The following is a 17569-nucleotide window of genomic DNA, read 5'->3' on the forward strand; positions in this document are numbered from 1 at the left end:
TGACATCACATAAGCGGCCAATTTGAAGTATTCATGGGTATAGTGATTACCAATGTTTACAACTTGTATATATTCACAACTTTCTTATGGTTTGTCCGATATTGTTCAAACTTTGACCAATAAACTTGTCTGATTTTTTCTTTTCCTCTAAAAACAAGTGTTTATTTGGGTTGGATTCCCCTTTAACGTCATAATAGCGCAGGGTATCAATCACCTTCAATAATATTTATAGGTTCTTTTTTTTTTTTTGGGGGGGGGGCGGAGGAGGTCCTTAAAAACTGACATCATAAAAATATAGAAGGTTAAAGGCCATGACCTTTAGGAACTTAAACACTCTTAAAGAAAGCACCCCTTCCATTTTTTTTTGGGGGGGGGGGGCTTTAGAAAATTGCCACATAAAGAGTAAAAGGAAATTATTAACTAAGAACTTAACCCCCCCCCCTAAAGAAAAATCCTTTACACTTCAGCGTATTAATTTAAAGCCTAAAACATTCTGCTTTGATAAAAGATTATTTCCGGTGCCCAATCAATCAATGTTTTATTTATCTTCTTCTACTCAGTGTATGTTCATTTCAGTTCCTACTCTGACTTTCTTACATCACTTGTTTGCACTTTTTAGCTTTACCATACCTTCTTGTTTTGTTTCCTCTCCCCCCCCCCCTTTGTCTCCCTCTCTAAGTACATTTTTCTTTGCTATTGTTTAATTCATTATTATCTAGCAACAATTATTCCATTTTGAATGCTTACACCTACACCAAAATATAATACCATGACATTTATTTTTTTCTTCATAATATTTTAAACTCCATTTTGGCTACACTCTGTACGTCCTGAATAATACTATTAGCAATATCTAATGTCTACTTTATTGAAGAAATGACTGTCATGATATTATATTTTGGTAAAGGTGCATCAAATTCTTATTAACAAGGTTACAGCATTCAGAATGGAATAACTGTTGCTTGACAAAAATGGATTTAGTTGTTTTCCGAAAATCCTCTGTGAAAATTTTAGTTTTATCACTGAGTTTCCCCATTCCTGCAGTTACCACCATCTGAAAGGGATATGACTAGAATATAATTATATATGTAGAGAAATAAAAGTCATCATTTGCTCAATGAACAGTGAATGGGCCGTATGCATAAAAACAAGCAATTGCTTGTGCTAGCCTTTTGCTTGAATCGGTATGCACACAAACAAGCAATTGCTTATAAGCAAAAGCTTTTGCTTACAAGCACAAACAATTGCTTACTACTCGTAAGCAAATGCTTACCAAACAAGCAATTGCTTAAAACCGTATGCATAAAACAAACCTTTTAAATGGGCCGTATGCATAAAGACAAGCAATTGCTTATAAGCAAATGCTTTAAGCAAAAGCAAGAGCTGGTCAAGCAAAAGGGCAAGTTCAAGCAATTGCTTAAATTCGTATGCACAAGCTTTTGCTTGTGCTGAAACCTTTTGCTTGCACTGCCTAAGCAATTGCTTATGTGTTGGACAAAGGATCGTTACGGTTGTGCGAACATCGCAAAGTAGGACAACGACGCTTCGTTCCCGACCTGGCAGAAGTATTTTTTATTACGCAAATAGGGGGAAAACAGCGCAGAGCATCAGGGGGGTTTCTGTGTAGATCGATGGACAAAAATTGCCGTAAAAAGTCTAAAATAACAGGAATTTGATTAGATATGAAATCACAACATAACCTCTGGAATATGGAGCTTGAAACGGGATGAAAATTTAATCCTTAAACGAGAATGCCATGAGTAAGCAAGAGCTCAAGCTGGTCTGGAGGTGCTTGAAAAAACGCAAGCAATTGCTTATCAAGACAAGTAAAAGGTTTGTTTTATGCATACGGTTTTAAGCAATTGCTTGATCTTTAAGCAATTGCTTGCGGACATCAAGCAATTGCTTGTGCTTGCTAGCAAAAGCATTTGCTTGTAAGCAATTGCTTATGTTTATGCATACGGATTCAAGTAAAAGGCTAGCACAAGCAATTGCTACTTTTTATGCATACGGCCCAATAAGTTTGTCTTTACTCCAATGGAAAATTATTTGCATTTTTTATGACAGTCAGAGTTTGCATCCAACAATTTTGCTACTGAAACATAATATTCATTTTTTGACAATAGGAGATGTAGGATGTATAAAGCAGGGACTGTCACAGAAATATACTGAAAAAATTAAATGAAAGAAAAAAGAAGGCTAACATTTATTGTGCACATATGTATATTTTTGATATGGTATGTTATTGAGTCATGGATTTGCAAGTGAATTTCTAAAACAAGTGCAGAGATTTATATATATACATATAATTCTATAATTAGTTGCATGATTAAGGGTACACTTTATAATATGTCAGAAAAAATATACTTGGAGAGAGAGAGAGTAAAAAAGGAGAGAGGAAACAGAAGATGGTATGGTGAAGCTCAAAATCAAGAGTGATGTGATAAAGTTAAAAAGAAAGAGTAGGAACGGAGTATGAATAAAAGACTGAGTAGGAGAATATAAATAAACAATGATTAATTGGGTACCGTAAACAATTTTTTATCAAAGCAGAAGGCATTAAACTTCAAATGAAGGGTCTGAACTCTGAAGTGCAAAGGACTTACCTTTTAGGGGGCATTTTTCTGCTCAAAACATATATTAAGTTCCTAGTCATAATCCTTTAACTTTTACTTTTATGAGGTCATTTTCTAAAGACCCCCCCCCCCCAAAAAAAAAAGGGAGTGATGTCTCGCTTTAAAAATGCAAAGACCCCTGAGGGGCAAAGGCGTAGACTGGTTTGAGCATGGGGAGGTCGAACTAACAGTGGTATGGGGAGGGGTGCACATCTTGGGGAGGTGGAACTAAGGTTTGGAAAATCAGCTGTTGAAAGTAGAAGGGGTACACATTTCGTTTTGCTTGCAAGTGTTGGAACTCCTCTGCCACAGCGGAAGGTTTCACATTCACCCAGTGTACCCCCAGCCTATGCCCTTGAGGGATGCTTATTTTAAGAGTGTTTATCATGTTTATGTTCTTAATGGCCACCGCCTTTATGGCCTCTTCCCCAAAACCTAGAAATATTAATGAAAGTGATTAATACCCCCACACTCTGGCGTGAACATTTTAATGCAGTTTAGAATTTAATATGAATCTTTACCCCAAGATGAATATTTCTTCCAACTATTATGAGCACTGACTAAAAACAGGGGAAGTAGTTTGATCCACAATGAGTTTTCCTGCATTTCTGGCAATCATATGTGGTTACCATGGCAATATACTCTCTGACAAATCGGGGGGGGGGCACTTCCATTGACGAGTGGATACCATGCGCGACCATGGGGTCTCGAAAAGCACCCTAAACACGTATTTTCCATATTCTGAAAATGCACCCCTTAACAAGTATTGGCGTCTGAAACCCTACCCTTAAAAAGTATTGGAAACAAAACGATATGCTCTTGGCAAGTATTCCCTGAAATGAACCCCTAAACAAGTACATATATTTTATTGTCATGTCACGGGTCCGTCGGTCGTCGGATTTACCTTTACAGTATTTACATACCATTTGGTTTAGTACGGCCCCAGCTTTCACACCTCCCGCAAATCGGACTCTAAACATGTAGTGTTGGGGCAAAAAGGACATCCTTTATAAAACATTTTAATTTTTTTTTATCATCCCGCAAATTTGACCCTAAACACGTAGCTTTCCTAGCAAAATAGATACCCTCTTTTCATTATTTTTGTGTTTTTGACACCCTTATCACGTTACGTATGTAACGTGCCCTATCTTGAAAAAGACATCCCTTTTACATGTTTTTTTTGGTCGCGCATTGTATCCACTCTTCAATGTAAGTCGCCCCCGGGTGACAAATGCATACAAAAACAATGGTTCTTGCACATCTTTACCTCAAGGCAAATATGTGAGCCAAATTTCATGAGAATTGGTTCAAAACTGATGAAGTAGTTCAAATTGCAAGGTTTTTACCTAAGTTTTGACATATAATATGTTGTTACCATGGCAACACAATTTCTGAAACACACACAAAAAGACACATCTTTACTTTAATACCAATGTGTGTTCCTAATTTCATGAGAATTGATTGAAAACTGATGAAGCAGTTTGAATTGTAAGTTTTTTCCCAATTTTCACCAAATGATATGTTGTTACCATGGCAACAAGATTTCTGAAAGACACACAAAAATGTGTCTTAGACATCTTCACCTCAAGACCAATGTGTGTGCCAAATTTCATGAGAATCGGATGAAAACAGAGGAAGTAGTTCTAACAGCAAGATTTTTACCTTATTTTTGCCATAATACACTGTTACCATGGCAACACAATTTCCAACACATGCAAAAAATGTGTCTTGCACATCTTTACCCCAAGACCATAATATGTACATACACACCAACATTCCACCTCCTCCACCGCCACCCTTCAGCTTGTTTAGGATCTGCATTCAGATATTTGGTGCATTGAGATGTGAGGACAAACAGAACATCTGTTCAAAAAGGGTCCGAAATCAAGAACTAAACCAATGCAAAATAATGCACTGCTATTGAGTTTTGCACTAGCGCTAGTCTATATATCAGACCAATCTAAACTCATAAATTCTGACATTTTCACCCATTTTTTCACTGTTCCTGCAGCCAGATTTTTTGGAGCATACCCCATTTTTAATTCTTATACATAAACAAAGGTCTGGAGAAAAAATCATGCTTTTGTCCACCGTGTCCATATAATTTCGCTAACAGACCAGACTAGAAAGAAAAATAGGGGTACTAACTTCGAAGAGTTTTACGAGACTTTTAGAGTAAAGACAACCATGCAATTGGCAAATCCAAGTCCATGTAGCCAGGCTTAGAGCCCTACTAGTCAGCAAAATACTAAGTACAAAACAGATGGAGCTATAATAACACACAAAGTAAGCCCCCGGTCCTCCCCCAATATGAACAAGCTTGTTAGTTTGCAAATTATACCACAATTATTGACGATTTAACAAACACATTAGTTTTGTAAAATCAGAGGCAAGACTAGCTACATAAATATTGGGTGGGATGAATTTCCAAGGTTTAAGTTGAATAATCAAAGCCAAAGTATAGTTGGCAAATTATAAAGTGGGCCTATTAAAGTGGCAGAACACTATACGCTCTACCAGTCAGCAAAGTGATATACAAGTACTGCCCCGTTTCAGATCTGAAAAGAACAGAACACATGACTTAAAAAAACTGGTAACTCTGCAGTTGGCAAATTCATGAAGACCAGTCTACAACTTGTAGACTTGTCTACAAGTTGGCAGTTGGCAAAAAACACAAAAATGTTCTAAGTTATTTTTACTAAACTTTTTTTTTTAATTTATGGTGTCAGAAGGTGCTTAGGGTGGGGATGGGGGCAGGTTGGGGTTGCATCATTCCTGGTGCTCGCATTGTCTGACTAATGAGATATATAGTCCTGTTGTATTTTAAGCCCATAAAGATTATGCACCAAACTATCTCCTTGCACTTCAAGTTATCATTGTTTTATGTAGTGACATATGCTTTTTTCATGACTATATACTTAAAGTGATTGCCCCCTTTTAAGGCCTTAATAAAACATTTCTAGTCTGTGCTTACGTTCGCATTAGTGTGGACCGATATAGATACCGGGCTGGTGTTAAATCAACACCGGCGTTTTTGCAGTGCACGAATTCCTAAAGACAGTCCTTAAAATGTCCCTTTTTCTGATCTAATTATAACAAATTTTCAGCTCGCGCTTCGCGCTCGCATCACTTAATTTAGTGAAATAGTAAATTCCTACAAACAAGCCATAGAATGCCCCTCTTCAGGTCTGAATTTCAAAAATTGTCAGCTCGCGCTTCTCGCCCGCAATATTTCATTAGTGAAATACGTATCATGTTCATGATTACAATGACCACAAAAAGTGCTTCATGTGCCAGTGTAATTCTAACAAAATCAGCAAACGCTTGGCGCTCGCATTAGATGACTATGATGAGATAAGTACGCACTTCATAAATTCCCAAAGATAGTCCTGAAAATGTCCATTTTTAGGGTTAAGTTATACAAAAAATTTCAGCTTCGCGCTCGCATTGTTTGTTTTGTAAGACAGGTACGTATCATGATTACAAAACTTTGCTTATTATGTCCCTTTTTAGGACTGAATATCAAACATTTTCAGCTCGCGCTTCGCGCTCGCATTATTTGATCACTAAGATACATATCCTTTTAATGGCACAGTCCTTAAAATGTCCCTATCAGGTCATTATACCTGGCAATTGAGCGCGCTTCGCGCGCCCCCTTAATGACTTTAAATTTTTGCTGGTGCCCCCCCCCCCCAATGCCGTGACCCACGGTACGCCACTGTTAGCAGTAGCACTCTTGAAATTTTAGTTGAGACATCTTGCACAGAATGTCAATTAAAAATTAAAAAATCTTTGATTTTGATATTATTAATGCATAGGGTATATCATTATACTGCAAGTTAGCAACTACGGCACACTAGCCTTTCTATTTTGATCCAAAATGTTTATTTTTAAAGTGCAAATATCTTTGTATATCTTTGTATAATTTACCTTAAAGTATTCACCAAATGCCACTAATTCAATTCTAATAATTCAAAATATTTTAGCATGTGATTATTGTAGGGGGGGCACATCCCCCATCAGACTCCCCCTGTACTCACGTTGGCGCTGTCACGCCAAATTTAGTTGGCAAATTTAGCTGGTACACCCCCCCAACAAAATGCTTCTGGCTACGGCCCTGCCTATACAACGCATTTTAGCAAATAAATATTTCGCTCGCTACTTTCAATCCAAGACCCCCATTTGCCATGTTGCCCTCTCTTGACCTTGAACTGAGATAATTTTCACGTTTTTTTGTGTATTTTGTATCCAATCCAAGTAAGCCACCTTCCTAGATTTAGTCGGGCTATAAATGTGAAGTTTAAACAGTGTTACAAACGTACATATGGTATCACGCACGTAAAACATTTCCCACAGACTCGTGTGTCAAAATGGCACTGTTAAAAACATATAAAAACATAAAGATGGAGCTCGAGGGTTGAATGTTCATGTGGATAATATATACATATGACATTCCATGTATGACCCCCCCCCCCCCCTTGACCGCCTCATACTAAAACTAAATCGGCATTTATAAACATATTTCATTACGGGACCAAATTCATCGCCTAAAACCGTAAGATTGCCACAATTCTCCCGCTAAAATATAGTTAAAATAATTCCAAAATCATTGACATTTCATCCCAATTTTGGCGAAGGAAGTTCAACAGTTGCCCTCCCTATTATAATCAGCACTGTGGTAGATGTCTAAGCATATTCATAAAGTTTTGTCAATCAGCAGTATCAAATAAAACAAGAAATGGAAATAGGTTTGGTCGAATGCATATCTTTTACATTCCTGTTGTAATTAGGCTCATGACACCATTTGCATAAGCGGATCCAGGGGGGCGAGGGGCCCGCCCCCCCCCCCACCCTACTGGCGGAGCAAAAAAAATGAAAAAAAGGGGGAAGAAAGAAAAAAAGAAAAAGAAGGGGAAAGAAAGGAGGAAAAAAGAAGAGGAACAATGAGAGGAGGAAGACGAGTGAATAGGGATGACTTGGATTTTCGCTCGCGCTTCGCGCTCGCATTGAATGTCTTGATGAGATACATAGATGTATTTTGCCCAGTAGGCTGATATGTAGCATTAAATATCTAGATTTGAAGTCAATATACAAAACACATTTCAGCTCGGACATCGAACTTTCATTATTTTGTTTGATTTACCAATTGATGTTTTAAAGTGCTCTGTAAAATGTCTGTTTTAAGGTGTGAATATCAACATTTTTCAGCTTGCGCTGTGCGTTCGCATTATTTGATTTGCCAAGTAGGCCTACCTATTGTCTTTGTGTATTCCATAAGATTCTTAAAATATCCCTTTTCAGGTGTCTGATTGTAAAAAATGAAGGCCCTACTAGCTAGCACTGTGCGCTCGCATTTTGATTGGTGAGTTATGTATACATGTACCTATGCATTAATTCTATAACAAACTACCTAACATCCCTCATTTATGTCAGTTTATACAAAACTTCGGCTCGCGATTTGCGCTCGCATTATTCTTTAAAAATATATCAACCCATGAATCCCATTCATAATTCCAAAAGTGCTTATGATATCCAGTTTTCAGGCCTCAATGTCAAAAATTTCACGCACTCATTAGGCTTATTAGATTAATAAATATGATAATAAATATTTTATGAATTCCTGATAACTAAATTGTCCCTTTTTCAGAATGTTTTATAGCGCTTAGGAAGAGGAATAGAAAGATAATCATCATTTTCACATGAAAAAAATGTCATTAGGCCTATAATGTCCCGATCGCATCATTTGTTAAGTGCTATCCACATCCACTTCACAAGTTCCCTACACAGTGCTTTAATTAGTGCTTAAATTGATCCTTTTCATATCGGAATATAATTTCCATGATAAAAAATGAAATTAATTCAGAATGGCCGAATTCTGTCTAACTTTAAAACACACGCACGCATGTTTATTGAGATACGTAGATTGATCTTCATTCAAAATGTGCCAAAATCATCCAGTTTCAGATCAGAATATCAAAAAATTTCTGCTCACGCTTTGCGCTCGCATTATTCATGTAGGAAGACACCAAATTATACCCAACCTTTTTTATGATTTACAAAACTTGAATAGAGTGTCCCGTTTTTAAGTTTGAAATCTCATTTTTGTCCACTCGCGCTTCGCGCTCGCATCAATTGTTTGGTTATATACCTATACCGTTCATGATTACAAAAAGTGCATAGAACGTCAATTTTTTGTTGTTGCTGTAACGTCAAAAAATTTTCAGCTCGCGCATCGCGCTTGCATTATTTAATCATTGAAATATTATCGTCTTAATGACTAACTGCAAAACGTCCTTAACAGATCCCTTTTCGACAAGGCCAGAACGCACTATAAAAAATTCTGCTCGCGCTTTGCGCTCGCAGTAATTATTTAGTTACATACGCATCTCGTTCACAAACATTGCCCAGAATGTTCAATTTTCAGGACATAATACATGAAATTTCAAAATTGTTTAGCTCGCGCTCACACTATTTTAATAGTGCTTATAAGATTATTACAATTTATATTGTTTATAAGAATTAAAGCTAAGAAATGACTGTTAGGACATGGGCGTTTGCCCCCCCCCCCCCCAAAAAAAAAAAAAAAAAAAAATCACGACAAAGAAAAAAAGAGAAAAGGAAAGGGATAAGGGTGAAATATATTATTATTTTCCAATTATGTCAGAATCTATCATGAACTTGGATTTTTGTAGTAAATATGTCAAAATTCTTGCTCACTCGCTTCGCTCGCTCGCAACTTCTTATTAATTTTACGCGATATGCCGTATCAAGCCCCCTCAAAATTGTTGGCTCATTACGCCACTTGGACAACCCCTTCAAAGAAACAAACAAAAATCAACTTTGAGCGGACGATCGGGGATAATATGGGTGAAAAGAAAAAAATTGTTCCCCCCCCCCTATAGGCGGAGGCTGGATCCGCCCATGCATATGCACAATGATTATTTGAACGCATTTTGCTGAAATTTGGCTTGATAAAGTAAATTATATTTACTAAAAAGTGATCTGAATACGAGTATAAGCATTATACTAACCAAGTAAAACGGTAAGTAAAATTCTTACTCCACCAATACTTTCAATTGAATACCGGCCCTGAAGTTTTGATCGCATGTTTTGCTTTGTTATCCATTGAGTTGCGGGAAAAGGATTCGTCATAACTGTAATTTTACCGAACAGGGTCGGTATTCAATTAAAAGTATTGATTATCAATTTACCTAGCGTTTTGATGGCATATGCAATTTACTGGATATTTTTTTTTGCAACGCCAAATTAAATCTTAGCAAAAATACTTCGTCAAAAATGACAATTGAATAGAGAAGATAACTAAGTATCTGAATTACGCAGAATACCGAGTAAAATGCTTGAAATTCTGGCTCAAGTATGGATTTAAATACCGGCCGAGGTGGGTGTTTTTAAGATGACCCTGAATCACGAGCGACTGTACGCGACGAGTGAGCCTTCCTTCTTAGTTATACACCACATTTTGACTGATGTTGATTTAGCGCGTGTTATAACATCACCAGTTGTTCGTATAAAGTCCCTTTACGAAAAGCTTTAAGAAACACCTACCAGGTTTCTTTAAGCATGTGAAGATGAAAATGTGATTATTTTTAATTCCTAGATTCCCCTCGCTGCATTACCTGTTTTATACCGTACTGAGAGGAATGAAAACTGGATCCGACTCAAGGACCCAAGAACAGGTAGGGAACAAACAGAACCTATGATTTTGTTGTACTTAGTTGTCAGATTTTGTAAAAGGATGCGGTATTCAGGTTTGGTAAAGCCCCCCCTCCTTCTCTTCCTTAAAAAAAATGTATTTATGTTTGGCGCGGTGTCATATATAGGTTTCGTATACCCCCTTATGACTTGTTTGCTTATTCTCCGTGTTTTCTGATTTCATGATTATATCCATCTTCATTTAATTTATTTCCCACATTTTATCATTCATATCAAATCGGAACAGATATCTTGTCAGTAGCGCACTTCTGACAATAAGTTCAATTAATTAAAAATGAATCAATATTTACCATTTACCTTTTTACTTTTAATAGTGTCCCTTTAATTATGCATCTTTTCGACTTGTAGTGGATTGTTTTAAATTCGGTTTGTTTCCTACAGGAAAACCAACCTACCCAACAGATATAGATTGTAACCAGTGCAATCGATCGGACGTCCAGGATTTTACCAAAAAGTGCATTAACCTTGGCATCCAATACATTGGGCTATGCTGCGGGAACGCCCCTCATTTCACCCGAACCATGGCCGAAACACTCGGGAGGAAACCCCGAGCGTCCCGGTATGCTCCCGACATGTCTCTCAGCGTGGTCTTCGGGACAAGTGACAAGATAAAAGGGAATTGCTCCAAGCTCTACACCATAGGATCATCAAAGCCATGTGAAAATGGCAATACTACTATTGATAACAACCAATGATTTCCATCCTCAAATCTCTCGGCCATCTCTTCTCAATCCCCAACCCTACCATCGCTGTATTGTTTTTCCATAATATATAAACGATGAGTTTGACTCTAAATCGTTTTGATGTCTGTACATGGTCGATGTTCGCATAATGTACTTTAATATTTAAAATATCCCATACCCAAAATGTATGTATGGTGAGAGTATATGTGTGCATTGTGGGGGAGAGCTTTCATGACCTATACTTCTGTGGACATTCCCTGACATTTTGCCCATCAACTGGCGACGTCTTAAAGCCGGGAGCGTCCTCTTTTGAAACATATTTTTCATATTGATGCGTGCTCACTCATCCATAATTAAACAAATCAATTCAGTTTCTGCTCTCGATCCTGCCCGTAGTAACCATTATTGCCATATGGCACTACTAAAGAGGTTTTTGAATTAAAAAAACCCAACTGTCTTGAATAAGGGGTTACTCTTAAAACGTATGCACCAAAATTATACACAATGTCTGTGAGAGAAGAAATCAAAATGTTAACACACATGACACAAGTGAAACGAGGCTTTGTTTTATGGATGATTTCTGTTACTTGCGATTCTGTCTTGGGCCTATACATGTACTACATGTATAGGCGTATAGGCCCAAACAATAAAACTTTATTTAATCCTGTAATAAGCTACTGTAAACCATTCTACCCAACTGCTAGAACGAAATTCTAACTTTTCGGACAATTACCCCCCGGACAACTACCCCCGGACAATTACCCCCCGAGGACAATTACCCCCCGGACAACTATCCCTGGACAATTACCCCCCGAGGACAATTACCCCCCGAGGACAATTACCCCCCGGACAACTACCCCCGGACAATAACCCCCGGACAATTACCCCCCGGACAACAACTCCCCGGACAATTAACCTCGAAGACAATTACCACGGGGAACAATTACCCCCCCCCCCCCAGGACAATAACCCCCTAGACAAAGGGAGTGCACAGAGTCATACGTCGGCTGTACGTTTGACGTAAGAAGTACTCAAGGCATTCTCGAGTATCTTGGAATCAAACGAACGCCGTAAGAAAGCTGTAAAAGTGAGCTCCATCCATAGGCGGATCCAGGGAGGGGGCCCGAGGGGCCCGGCCCCCCCCCTCCCTATTGGCAGAGCAAAAAAATATTTTTAAAAAAGGGGGAAAGAAAGAAAAAAAGAAAACGAAGGGGAAAGAAAGGAGGATAAAGAAGAGGTAAAATAAGAGGAGGGAGACGAGTGAAAAAAAAGGTCAGGGGAAGACTTAGAAAATGATAAAAAAATATATTTCATGTCACTATATTAAATTTTTTGCTCGCACTTCGCGCTCGCATAGCCTCTTCGATGAGATACATATCTTGCTAAATAGGCTGATAATTATGTAGCTTAAAATATCAAGTTTGAAGTCGATATACAAAGCATATTTCAGCTCGGACATTATTCATTATTTTGTTTGATTTACAAGCTGATTTTTTAAGTGCTCTGATTAATGTCCGTTTTATGGTCTAAATATAAGTATTTTCAGCTCACACTGCTCGGTCGCATTATTTGATTTGCATAGGCCTACTTCTTTATAAATTCTTACAACCGTCCTTAAAATGCACCTTAAACGAATTGTATACTATCATGATTGCCAATTTGTATAGATAAAACACTGTATTTGATTATGTCATATTGTTTACAATTTAGTAATTTTGGTACTTTATTTCCTTCTTTAATATTTAATTGCTTTCACCCAAGAATAATACACACAAAAACACCTTGTAATTTAACCATTTAGGGCCTAATAGGTAAAATTACAAGGTGTTCTTGTGTGTATTATCTTTGCATATTTTTTTTTAGCTTACTGTATTAAGTTATAAAGCCACATCTTAATCTGGAATGTGCACCAATTGTTTCATAATTCTTAGCTTCTTGTTAGTTGAATTGTTTTAAAATAACAGGTTTATAGGTCCTACTTGACAGTGTTAGTGTTGATAGTTGCGTTATCGACTTTCAATATTTCTACCTATGAAGGTGTCTTTTTTACGTTTTATCTATTTGCCTGATTTCTTTCCAGAAATTAAACCCAAAATAATTTTTTTTTTAATCAGATCAGTTGGAATCACAGATATTCAGCATTTGTGATTATTATGACTAATCGTGTTCAATTGTTCTATGAAAACTTAGTATGAGGGCCAGTTTACACATTTTCTGATGTATATATGCATAGCCAAATGGGAGGTTTCGGGTGCAAGCCCCCCCCCCCCGGACAATTACCCCCATCTGGGGGTAATTGTTCGGGGGGATAATTGTCCGGGGTAAGTTGTCCGGGGGGGTAATTGTCCGGGGGTAATTGTCCGGAGGGTAATTGTCCGGGGGGTAGTTGTCCAGGGGGTAGTTGTCCGGGGGTAATTGTCCGGGGGGTAATTGTCCGGGGGTAGTTGTTCTCGGGGGGTAATTGTCCGGGGGTAGTTGTCCGAGGGGTAATTGTCCTAGAACCCTAACTTTTTTGTCAATGTGAGGAAATAGTCGGGAAAGTACTGCACGTTAATTTTCATCAAGAGAATTGATCGCCCTTTAAAGGACATACCAACAAGGAAACAACTGTTAAACATAATGCAAACAAAGGAACACATCGAGCAGATCGAGAGCAAAAAAAAAAATCAAAGTAAAAAGAAAAACATCCATGAAGAATATCAAGTTATACCCTTTTTTCAAATAGTTCCGTAAAATAGTTTTTTTTTATAGCATTTAAGGTAAGAATTAGCCCAATTGTTGTAAATCTTGATACAATTGGCCTATTGGACAGAGCTATGTACATCTATGTAGACCCAGTAAGAGACGGACGTGTTAACTCACAGTGGTGCTAAAAAGTTGCAATGATGAACTCCACCAAAAAATGCACTCCTTCGTGGTAAGTGTTGAGTTTAAGACAACAGCACAATGTCCGGCGAGCCCAGAGAAACAAACTTTTTTAATGTGATATTTTACCAATTGGCTTCAAATATAATTATCTGAAAGATAGCAGATTTGAACACTTTCGATTATCATTTTCTGGTGGGGCTCACTAAATCTGTAGCAGCACTGTAGATTCAAATCTACCCCCCCCCCCCCGGGAAAAACGCAGATTCTGACATTGTTTTTCTCCAATTTTCCCTTTTTCATAAAAGTAGTCAGTAAACCACTGTCACAGGGTAAATTTGAGCCTACCTTGTGGCTGGGATCTTTTGACTGCGGTGTATGTTCCACGAACCGACAGACTTTTGTAAACTTGCTAACAGAATACCAATCACACAGATAATTAGGTTTTTGAAAACCTTTATTATAGTAAACTATTCTAACAAGCATTGCAGATTATATACAAAGTATAAACATATAAAGATACTAACAAATTTATACAATCCAATGATTAATGATGATGCTTAGCTGATTCTGATTCTTCTCTGATTCTTGGTTTCTTTGCTTGAGTGTCCTGATGACTATCTGTCTGACGTCAGCTCCTGTCTCTGGATAGACTTTAGACCAATGAGTCCGTCTTGCCTCTTTAACTGCAGTTACAGATCATAAATCCTAAACACCAACTTCATGTTGGTGCTCACTGATTTATGCAGATTCCAATTTTATCAATGGGCAATCCCAAGATCCGGACTATCAGGTTGTCCTTAACCATGTTAACAACACCTTGTTGTATACATGTACACTGAACTTAGGGGTTTTTCACGAAAAAAAACGCATTATCTACATTTTGCATTAACTGAGTTAATAAGCATTTTATTTAGTTATTTGTATAAAGATGTATATAGCCCGGGGAAGGGGGGCAGTCAAATGTATTGCTGTACACACGCGTGGCCAAATTATTTCCAAACACCTCCTAAACGAGTTTTTCTCTGTGTTGCAAAATAACCCCCTAAACAATTTTTTTCGCGGGCTTTTATATACATTTTGGCCCCTTAACAAGTTCTCGCCAGAATATGACCCCGGGGAAAAGATTGGGGAACAAAAACACTACCTAAACACATTTGGCTAGTCTTTAAAAAATTAGCTTAGCTAAATACGCTAAATAGCTAAATTAGCTAAATACGTTTGGCCATGCGATTGACCAGTCTTTTAAAACTACCCCCTTTTTTGTGAAAAATCTGTGTTTTTTATACCCTTAACGAGTGTACGCGCGGCCCGCGTCCAAAATTGAAACAACCCTTTTAAACGCGTTTTTTTTTTGGTCAGCGTGTGTACAGCAATATATTTGACTGCCCCTCCCCCCGGGATATATATGAATAATGATTGAAAATCTATGGAAAATATATTAATGTATTACTGATTTATACGGCATACAGTTATAGATAATTTTGTCTTTGTTATCATTGTGTAGGCCTATCTTTTAAAACAAAATGTTAATGCCAAATGAATGAAGTTTGTTAATGAATTCAAATTCAAAGCCGCTCGAAACCATTTTATATTTCTCAAGTATTTCTTTATCATCACTTTGTAGATTATTTATGTGCTTATTTCATAAAAAAAAACATATGTTGTTGTTGTATTTTGAGTCATGTAGATTTTAAGCGAATGCTCATTTTCTCCATGGAAAATGATAACGCACATTTCTGCAAACATTTTTTCTTTAATTCAATAGGATTTTGAACATAAAGTTTATATTTAAGACTTTTTTTCTTCATCAATTTCCGAATATCTTGATTAATCCAAGTTTTTTTTTTTTTGGTGTAATTTGGTACATTTAATTGGATTTTTTCTATTATATACAGTGACAAATGTAAAAAAAAATCATTATAAGATTTATTAGGATCTTCCAGAGACAATGACACTTGGGTTTCTTGCATTGATTGTATGAAAAGATTTAAATTGATAACATTAAAATCTCGTTTAAAATTAAAATCATTTGTACAATTAAAATTGCATTTAAAATTACTAATACAAAAATGGGAAAGTGATCACTAAACTGCAAACAAATCAGTACAAATGACTCAGTTAATAGAGTCAGCTTGGTGAAACTGTTATTTTAGTCATGTTTGACTATCTAGTGGTATTTTACTAGAACAGAGTTATTCCTGATTAGAATGATTGTCATATCAGTTGCACCCAGCTGACTACTGGTCTCGTTAAATTTGACTGATTTGTTTTACGATTAAGTGTAAGAACACAAAAACATCGGATGAGAATTGGCAAGAATTGTTTGTTAAAATGTTATCGATCAAAGTAGAAGTAGAAGTAGATGATACACGTGTAGGACATTGAATCAACGGAAACATAGAAAGTGCCAACAATAGATCTACATGTAGATACATATTAACATTTTGATATTAGCGGATATTCATAAAATTGATATTAAAATCACTTTATTAAAATAAAACAATTACGGTTTACTAGCTTTCAGATACATATGGATGTAAACATTGTATTATAACATAAGTGATTTCTCTATGTCACGTGAATAATATTGTTTACATTATAATACAAAATCACACATATTCTAGATCTCTCTTTAAGTGGATTTGTTTTCTTTTCCAGGATTATTCACTGATTCTCCCATCCGTGGACCATGCGTGGGAGATTTTGTTGTCCTGCTTTCTGCATTCTGAAGGAATTCCAAAGAAGCACTCTATTAGCATCAGTGAGGTCCTCAGAAAAGCTTATCCCTGTCTTCTTCTATTTCAGGCGGTTCCTATTCATCAAGAGAGTCTGACGGTACTTATATTAGTCCGGTCTGTTAGCGTCAAAAACACCCTACTTGTGGACACAGTGGACAAAAGCATGATTTTTTCTCCAGACCTTTGTTTATGTATAAGAATTAAAAATGGGGTATGCTCCAAAAAATCTGGCTGCAGGAACAGTGAAAAAATGGGTGAAAATGTCAGAATTTATGAGTTTAGATTGGTCTGATATATAGACTAGCGCTAGTGCAAAACTCAATAGCAGTGCATTATTTTGCATTGGTTTAGTTCTTGAATTCAGACCCTTTTTGAACAGATATTCTGTTTGTCCTCACATCTCAATGCACTAAATATCTGAATGCAGATGCTAAACAAGCCGAAGGGTGGCGGTGGAGGGGGTTGAATGTTGGTGTGTATGTACATATTTTGGTCTTGGTGTAAAGATGTGCAAGACACATTTTTTGCATGTGTTGCCATGGTAACAGTGTATTATGGCAAAATAAGGTTACAAATCTTGCAGTTAGAACTACTTCCTCTGTTTTCATCCGATTCTCATGAAATTTGGCACACACATTGGTCTTGAGGTGAAGATGTCTAAGACACATTTTGTGTGTCTTTCGGAAATTTTGTTGCCATGGTAACAAAATAACATTTTGTGAAAATTGGGGAAAAAACCTTACAATTCAAACTGCTTCATCAGTTTTAAATCAATTCTCATGAAATTTGGCACACACATTGGTATTAAAGTAAAGATGTACAAGGCACTTTTTGTGATTGTTTCAGAAATTGTGTTGCCATGGTAACAACATATTATATGGCAAAATTTAGGTAAAAACCTTGCAATTTGAACTACTTCATCAGTTCCAAA

General features: G+C 36.9%; 1 long non-coding RNA gene across 1 annotated transcript; it reads left to right on the plus strand.

Annotated features, from left to right (window-relative positions):
- Positions 1-10230: 10230 nt before the first annotated feature.
- Positions 10231-11144, plus strand: LOC135156347 (uncharacterized). The gene is made up of 2 exons (XR_010295461.1): positions 10231-10312; positions 10731-11144. It is a non-coding gene; the product is annotated as an uncharacterized LOC135156347 (long non-coding RNA).
- Positions 11145-17569: the final 6425 nt, after the last annotated feature.

Source organism: Lytechinus pictus, chromosome 13 (genome assembly GCF_037042905.1).
Source record: "Lytechinus pictus isolate F3 Inbred chromosome 13, Lp3.0, whole genome shotgun sequence".
Lineage (NCBI taxonomy): Eukaryota > Metazoa > Echinodermata > Echinoidea > Temnopleuroida > Toxopneustidae > Lytechinus > Lytechinus pictus.